This window comes from Theobroma cacao, chromosome 7 (assembly GCF_053813885.1).
Source record: "Theobroma cacao isolate CCN51 chromosome 7, ASM5381388v1, whole genome shotgun sequence".
Classification (NCBI taxonomy): domain Eukaryota; kingdom Viridiplantae; phylum Streptophyta; class Magnoliopsida; order Malvales; family Malvaceae; genus Theobroma; species Theobroma cacao.
The window spans coordinates 28,432,602-28,442,521 of record NC_142645.1 but is presented as its reverse complement, the minus strand read 5'-3'; positions in this window follow the sequence as shown (position 1 = coordinate 28,442,521).

The following is a 9,920-nucleotide window of genomic DNA, read 5'->3' as shown; positions in this document are numbered from 1 at the left end:
GGTTTAAATGCCTTTATAATTCCATTATTGAATTTATTTTGAATTTTTTTTACATTTGTTGATTAAAACAGATTGTAATTGATTGTTTACCTCGGGAAACATGGAGCGAAAGCCATCCATAGTCAAGAAAAGTTCATTTATAGTCACTTATGCCTAGCAAAGCCTTATTACTCGGTTTAAATGCCTTTATAATTCCATTATTGAATTTATTTTGAATTTTTTTTACATTTTTGGATTAAAACATATTGTAATTGATTGTTTGCCTCGGGAAACTTGGAGCGAAAGCCATCCATAGTCAAGAAAAGTCCATTTATAGTCACTTATGCCTAGCAAAGCCTTATTACTCGGTTTAAATGCCTTTATAATCCCATTATTGAATTTATTTTGAATTTTTTTTACATTTTTTGATTAAAACATATTGTAATTGATTGTTTGCCTCGGGAAACATGGAGCGAAAGCCACCCATTGTCAAGAAAAGTTCATTTATAGTCACTTATGCCTAGCAAAGCCTTATTACTCGGTTTAAATGCCTTTATAATCCCATTATTGAATTTATTTTGAATTGTTTTTATATTTTTTGATTAAAACAGATTGTAATTGATTGTTTGCCGTGGGAAACATGGAGCGAAAGCCATCCATTGTCAAGAAAAGATCATTTATAGCCACTCATGCCTAGAAAAGCCTTATTACTCGGTTTAAATGCCTTTATAATCCCATTATTGAATTTATTTTGAATTTTTTTTACATTTTTTGATTAAAACATATCGTAATTGATTGTTTGCCTCGGGAAACATGGAGCAAAACCCATCCATTGTCAAGAATAGATCATTTATAGTCACTTATGCCTAGCAAAGCCTTATTACTCGGTTTAAATACCTTTATAATTCCATTATTGAATTTATTTTGAATTGTTTTTACATTTTTTGATTAAAACAGATTGTAATTGATTGTTTGCCTCGGGAAATATGGAGCGAAAGCTATCCATTGTCAAGAAAAGATCATTTATAGTCACTCATGCCTAGATAAGCCTTATTACTCGGTTTAAATGCCTTTATAATCCCATTATTGAATTTATTTTGAATTGTTTTTAAATTTTTTGATTAAAACAGATTGTAATTGATTGTTTGCCTCGGGAAACATGGAGCGAAAGTCATCCATTGTCAAGAAAAGATCATTTATAGTCACTCATGCCTAGAAAAGCCTTATTACTGGGTTTAAATGCCTTTATAATCCCATTATTGAATTTATTTTGAATTGTTTTTACATTTTTTGATTAAAACAGATTGTAATTGATTGTTTGCCTCGGGAAATATGGAGCGAAAGCCATCCATTGTCAAGAAAAGATCATTTATAGTCACTCATGCCTAGAAAAGCCTTATTACTCGGTTTAAATGCCTTTATAATCCCATTATTGAATTTATTTTGAATTGTTTTTACATTTTTTGATTAAAACAGATTGTAATTGATTGTTTGCCTCGGGAAACACGGAGCGAAAGCCATCCATTGTCAAGAAAAGATCATTTATAGTCACTCATGCCTAGAAAAGCCTTATTACTCGGTTAAAATGCCTTTATAATCCCATTATTGAATTTATTTTGAATTTTTTTTACATTTTTTGATCAAAACATATTGTAATTGATTGTTTGCCTAGGGAAACATGGAGCGAAAACCATCCATTGTCAAGAAAAGATCATTTATAGTCACTCATGCCTAGAAAAGCCTTATTACTTAGTTTAAATGCCTTTATAATCCCATTATTGAATTTATTTTGAATTGTTTTTACATTTTTGATTAAAACAGATTGTAATTGATTGTTTGCCTCGGGAAATATGGAGCGAAAGCCATCCATTGTCAAGAAAAGATCATTTATAGTCACTCATGCCTAGAAAAGCCTTATTACTCGGTTTAAATGCCTTTATAATCCCATTATTGAATTTATTTTGAATTGTTTTTACATTTTTTCATTAAAACATATTGTAATTGATTGTTTGCCTCGGGAAACATGGAGCGAAAACCATCCATTGTCAAGAAAAGATCATTTATAGTCACTCATGCCTAGAAAAGCCTTATTACTCGGTTTTAATGCCTTTATAATCCCATTATTGAATTTATTTTGAATTTTTTTTACATTTTTTGATTAAAACATATTGTAATTGATTGTTTGCCTTGGGAAACTTGGAGCGAAAGCCACCCATTGTCAACAAAAGTTCATTTGTAGTCACTTATGCCTAGCAAAGCCTTATTACTCGGTTTAAATGCCTTTATAATCCCATTATTGAATTTATTTTGAATTGTTTTTATATTTATTGATTACAACAGATTGTAATTTATTGTTTGCCGTGGGAAACATGGAGCGAAAGCCATCCATTGTCAAGAAAAGATCATTTATAGCCACTCATGCCTAGAAAAGCCTTATTACTCGGTTTAAATGCGTTAATAATACCATAATTGAATTTATTTTGAATTTTTTTTACATTTTTTGATTAAAACATATTGTAATTGATTGTTTGCCTCGGGAAACATGGAGCAAAAGCCATCCATTGTCAAGAATAGATCATTTATAGTCACTTATGCCTAGCAAAGCCTTATTACTCGGTTTAAATGCCTTTATAATTCCATTATTGAATTTATTTTGAATTTTTTTTACATTTTTTGATTAAAACATATTGTAATTGATTGTTTGCCTCGGGAAACATGGAGCGAAAACCATCCATTGTCAAGAAAAGATCATTTATAGTCACTCATGCCTAGAAAAGCCTTATTACTCGGTTTAAATGCCTTTATAATCCCATTATTGAATTTATTTTGAATTTTTTTTTAACATTTTTTGATTAAAACAGATTGTAATTGATTGTTTACCTCGGGAAACATGGAGCGAAAGCCATCCATAGTCAAGAAAAGTTCATTTATAGTCACTTATGCCTAGCAAAGCCTAATTACTCGGTTTAAATGCCTTTATAATTCCATTATTGAATTTATTTTGAATTTTTTTTACATTTTTTGATGAAAACATATTGTAATTGATTGTTTGCCTCGGGAAACTTGGAGCGAAAGCCATCCATAGTCAAGAAAAGTTCATTTATAGTCACTTATGCCTAGCAAAGCCTTATTACTCGGTTTAAATGCCTTTATAATCCCATTATTGAATTTATTTTGAATTTTTTTTGCATTTTTTGATTAAAACATATTGTAATTGATTGTTTGCCTCGGGAAACTTGGAGCGAAAGCCACCCATTGTCAACAAAAGTTCATTTGTAGTCACTTATGCCTAGCAAAGCCTTATTACTCGGTTTAAATGCCTTTATAATCCCATTATTGAATTTATTTTGAATTGTTTTTAAATTTTTTGATTAAAACAGATTGTAATTGATTGTTTGCCTCGGGAAACATGGAGCGAAAGCCATCCATTGTGAAGAAAAGATCATTTATTGTCACTCATGCCTAGAAAAGCCTTATTACTCGGTTTAAATGCCTTTATAATCCCATTATTGAATTTATTTTGAATTTTTTTTACATTTTTTGATTAAAACATATTGTAATTGACTGTTTCCCTCGGTAAACATGGAGCAAAACCCATCCATTGTCAAGAATAGATCATTTATAGTCACTTATGCCTAAAAAAGCCTTATTGCTCGGTTTAAATGCTTTTTAAATCCCATTATTCAATTTATTTTGAATTGTTTTTACATTTTTTGATCAAAACAGATTGTAATTGATTGTTTGCCTCGGGAACCATGGAGCGAAAGCCATCCATTGTCAAGAAATGATCATTTACAGTCACTCATGCCTAGAAAAGCCTTATTACTTAGTTTAAATGCCTTTATAATCCCATTATTGAGTTTATTTTGAATTGTTTTTACATTTTTTGATTAAAACAGATTGTAATTGATTGTTTGCCTCGGGAAATATGGAGCGAAAGCCATCCATTGTCAAGAAAAGATCATTTATAGTCACTCATGCTTAGATAAGCCTTATTACTTAGTTTAAATGCCTTTATAATCCCATTATTGAGTTTATTTTGAATTGTTTTTACATTTTTTGATTAAAACAGATTGTAATTGATTGTTTGCCTCGGGAAATATGGAGCGAAAGCCATCCATTGTCAAGAAAAGATCATTTCTAGTCACTCATGCCTAGATAAGCGTTATTACTCGGTTTAAATGCCTTTATAATCCCATTATTGAATTTATTTTGAATTGTTTTTACATTTTTTGATTAAAACAGATTGTAATTGATTGTTTGCCTCGGGAAACATGGAGCGGAAGCCATCCATTTTCAAGAAAAGATCATTTATAGTCACTCATGCCTAGAAAAGCCTTATTACTCGGTTTAAATGCTTTTATAATCCCATTATTGAATTTATTTGGAATTGTTTTTACATTTTTTGATTAAAACAGATCTTAATTGATTGTTTGCCTCGGGAAACATGGAGCGAAAGCCATCCATTGTCAAGAAAAGATCATTTATAGTCACTCATGCCTCGAAAAGTCTTATTACTTAGTTTAAATGCCTTTATAATCCCATTATTGAATTTATTTTGAATTGTTTTTACATTGTTTGATTAAAACAGATTGTAATTGATTGTTTGCCTCGGGAAATATGGAGCGAAAGCCATCCATTGTCAAGAAAAGATCATTTATAGTCACTCATGCCTAGAAAAGCCTTATTACTCGGTTTAAATGCCTTTATAATCCCATTATTGAATTTATTTTGAATTGTTTTTACATTTTTTGATTAAAACAGATTGTAATTGATTGTTTGCCTCGGGAAACATGGAGCGGAAGCCATCCATTTTCAAGAAAAGATCATTTATAGTCACTCATGCCTAGAAAAGCCTTATTACTCGGTTTAAATGCTTTTATAATCCCATTATTGAATTTATTTGGAATTGTTTTTACATTTTTTGATTAAAACAGATCTTAATTGATTGTTTGCCTCGGGAAACATGGAGCGAAAGCCATCCATTGTCAAGAAAAGATCATTTATAGTCACTCATGCCTCGAAAAGTCTTATTACTTAGTTTAAATGCCTTTATAATCCCATTATTAAATTTATTTTGAATTGTTTTTACATTGTTTGATTAAAACAGATTGTAATTGATTGTTTGCCTCGGGAAATATGGAGCGAAAGCCATCCATTGTCAAGAAAAGATCATTTATAGTCACTCATGCCTAGAAAAGCCTTATTACTCGGTTTAAATGCCTTTATAATCCCATTATTGAATTTATTTTGAATTGTTTTTACATTTTTTGATTAAAACAGATTGTAATTGATTGTTTGCCTCGGGAAACATGGAGCGGAAGCCATCCATTTTCAAGAAAAGATCATTTATAGTCACTCATGCCTAGAAAAGCCTTATTACTCGGTTTAAATGCTTTTATAATCCCATTATTGAATTTATTTGGAATTGTTTTTACATTTTTTGATTAAAACAGATCTTAATTGATTGTTTGCCTCGGGAAACATGGAGCGAAAGCCATCCATTGTCAAGAAAAGATCATTTATAGTCACTCATGCCTCGAAAAGTCTTATTACTTAGTTTAAATGCCTTTATAATCCCATTATTAAATTTATTTTGAATTGTTTTTACATTGTTTGATTAAAACAGATTGTAATTGATTGTTTGCCTCGGGAAATATGGAGCGAAAGCCATCCATTGTCAAGAAAAGATCATTTATAGTCACTCATGCCTAGAAAAGCCTTATTACTCGGTTTAAATGCCTTTATAATCCCATTATTGAATTTATTTTGAATTGTTTTCACATTTTTTGATTAAAACAGATTGTAATTGATTGTTTGCCTCGGGAAACATGGAGCGGAAGCCATCCATTTTCAAGAAAAGATCATTTATAGTCACTCATGCCTAGAAAAGCCTTATTACTCGGTTTAAATGCTTTTATAATCCCATTATTGAATTTATTTGGAATTGTTTTTACATTTCTTGATTAAAACAGATCTTAATTGATTGTTTGCCTCGGGAAACATGGAGCGAAAGCCATCCATTGTCAAGAAAAGATCATTTATAGTCACTCATGCCTCGAAAAGTCTTATTACTTAGTTTAAATGCCTTTATAATCCCATTATTGAATTTATTTTGAATTGTTTTTACATTGTTTGATTAAAACAGATTGTAATTGATTGTTTGCCTCGGGAAATATGGAGCGAAAGCCATCCATTGTCAAGAAAAGATCATTTATAGTCACTCATGCCTAGAAAAGCCTTATTACTCGGTTTAAATGCCTTTATAATCCCATTATTGAATTTATTTTGAATTGTTTTTACATTTTTTGATTAAAACAGATTGTAATTGATTGTTTGCCTCGGGAAACATGGAGCGAAAGCCATCCATTTTCAAGAAAAGATCATTTATAGTCACTCATGCCTAGAAAAGCCTTATTTCTCGGTTTAAATGCCTTTATAATCCCATTATTGAATTTATTTTGAATTTTTTTTACATTTTTTGATTAAAACATATTGTAATTGTTTGTTTGCCTCGGGAAACATGGAGCAAAACCCATCCATCGTCAAGAAAAGATCATTTATAGTCACTCATGCCTAGATAAGCCTTATTACTCGGTGTAATGGCCTTTATAATCCCATTATTGAATTTATTTTGAATTGTTTTTACATTTTTTGATTAAAACAGATTGTAATTGATTGTTTGCCTCGGGAAACATGGAGCGAAAGCCATCCATTTTCAAGAAAAGATCATTTATAGGCACTCATGCCTAGAAAAGCCTTATTTCTAGGTTTAATGGCCTTTATAATCCCATTATTGAATTTATTTTGAATTGTTTTTATATTTTTTGATTAAAACATATTGTAATTGATTGTTTGCTGTAGGAAAAATGGAGCGAAAGCCATCCATTGTCAAGAAAAGATCATTTATAGTCACTCATGCCTAGAAAAGCCTTATTACTCGGTTTAAATGCCTTTATAATCCCATTATTGAATTTATTTTGAATTGTTTTTACATTTTTTGATTAAAACATATTGTAATTGATTGTTTGCCTCGGGAAACATGGAGCGAAAGCCATCCATTTTCAAGAAAAGATCATTTATAGTCACTCATGCCTAGAAAAGCCTCATTTCTCGGTTTAAATGCCTTTATAATCCCAATATTGAATTTATTTTCAATTTTTTTTACATTTTTTGACTAAAACAAATTGTAATTGTTTGTTTGCTTCGGGAAACATGGAGCAAAACCCATCCATTGTCAAGAATAGATCATTTATAGTCACTTATGCCTAAAAAAGCCTTATTACTCGGTTTAAATGCCTTTATAATCCCATTGTTGAATTTATTTTGAATTTTTTTTACATTTTTTGATTAAAACATATTGTAATTGATTGTTTGCCTTGGGAAACTTGGAGCGAAAGCCACCCATTGTCAACAAAAGTTCATTTGTACTCACTTATGCCTAGCAAAGCCTTATTACTCGGTTTAAATGCCTTTATAATCCCATTATTGAATTTATTTTGAATTTTTTTTACATTTTTTGGTTAAAACATATTGTAATTGATTGTTTGCCTCGGGAAACATGGAACGAAAGCCATCCATTATCAAGAAAAGATCATTTATAGTCACTCATGCCTAGAAAAGCCTCATTTCTCGGTTTAAATGCCTTTATAATCCCATTATTGAATTTATTTTGAATTTTTTTTACATTTTTTGATTAAAACATATTGTAATTGATTGTTTGCCTCGGGAAACATGGAGCAAAACCCATCCATTGTCAAGAATAGATCATTTATAGTCACTTATGCCTAGAAAAGCCTTATTACTCGGTTTAAATGCATTTATAATCCCATTATTGAATTTATTTGGAATTGTTTTTACATTTTTTGATTAAAACAGATCGTAATTGATTGTTTGCCTCGGGAAACATGGAGCGAAAGCCATCCATTGTCAAGAAAACATCATTTATAGTCACTCATGCCTCGAAAAGCCTTATTACTTAGTTTAAATGCCTTTATAATCCCATTATTGAATTTATTTTGAATTGTTTTTACATTTTTTGATTAAAACAGATTGTAATTGATTGTTTGCCTCGGGAAATATGGAGCGAAAGCCATCCATTGTCAAGAAAAGATCATTTATAGTCACTCATGCCTAGAAAAGCCTTATTACTCGGTTTAAATGCCTTTATAATCCCATTATTGAATTTATTTTGAATTGTTTTTACATTTTTGATTAAAACAGATTGTAATTGATTGTTTGCCTCGGGAAACATGGAGCGAAAGCCATCCATTGTCAAGAAAAGATCATTTATAGTCACTCATGCCTAGAAAAGCCTTATTACTCGGTTTAAATGCCTTTATAATCCCATTATTGAATTTATTTTGAATTTTTTTTACATTTTTTGAATAAAACATATTGTAATTGGTTGTTTGCCTCGGGAAACATGGAGCAAAACCCATCCATTGTCAAGAAATGATCATTTACAGTCACTCATGCCTAGAAAAGCCTTATTACTTAGTTTAAATGCCTTTATAATCCCATTATTGAGTTTATTTTGAATTGTTTTTACATTTTTTGATTAAAACAGATTGTAATTGATTGTTTGCCTTGGGAAACTTGGAGCGAAAGCCACCCATTTTCAACAAAAGTTCATTTGTAGTCACTTATGCCTAGCAAAGCCTTATTACTCGGTTTAAATGCCTTTATAATCCCATTATTGAATTTATTTTGAATTGTTTTTACATTTTTTGATTAAAACAGATTGTAATTGATTGTTTGCCTCGGGAAACATGGAGCGAAAGCCATCCATTGTCAAGAAAAGATCATTTATAGTCACTCATGCCTAGAAAAGCCTTATTACTCGGTTTAAATGCCTTTATAATCCCATTATTGAATTTATTTTGAATTTTTTTTACATTTTTTGGTTAAAACATGTTGTAATTGATTGTTTGCCTCGGGAAACATGGAAAGAAAGCCATCCATTGTCAAGAAAAGATCATTTCTAGTCACTCATGCCTAGAAAAGCCTCATTTCTCGGTTTAAATGCCTTTATAATCCCATTATTGAATTTATTTTGAATTGTTTTTACATTTTTTGATTAAAACATATTGTAATTGATTGTTTGCCTCGGGAAACATGGAACGAAAGCCATCCATTGTCAAGAAAAGATCATTTATAGTCACTCATGCCTAGAAAAGCCTCATTTCTCGGTTTAAATGCCTTTATAATCCCATTATTGAATTTATTTTGAATTTTTTTTACATTTTTTGATTAAAACATATTGTAATTGATTGTTTGCCTCGGGAAACATGGAGCAAAACCCATCCATTGTCAAGAATAGATCATTTATAGTCACTTATGCCTAGAAAAGCCTTATTACTCGGTTTAAATGCATTTATAATCCCATTATTGAATTTATTTGGAATTGTTTTTACATTTTTTGATTAAAACAGATCTTAATTGATTGTTTGCCTCGGGAAACATGGAGCGAAAGCCATCCATTGTCAAGAAAACATCATTTATAGTCACTCATGCCTCGAAAAGCCTTATTACTTAGTTTAAATGCCTTTATAATCCCATTATTGAATTTATTTTGAATTGTTTTTACATTTTTTGATTAAAACAGATTGTAATTGATTGTTTGCCTCGGGAAATATGGAGCGAAAGCCATCCATTGTCAAGAAAAGATCATTTATAGTCACTCATGCCTAGAAAAGCCTTATTACTCGGTTTAAATGCCTTTATAATCCCATTATTGAATTTATTTTGAATTGTTTTTACATTTTTGATTAAAACAGATTGTAATTGATTGTTTGCCTCGAGAAACATGGAGCGAAAGCCATCCATTGTCAAGAAAAGATCATTTATAGTCACTCATGCCTAGAAAAGCCTTATTACTCGGTTTAAATGCCTTTATAATCCCATTATTGAATTTATTTTGAATTTTTTTTACATTTTTT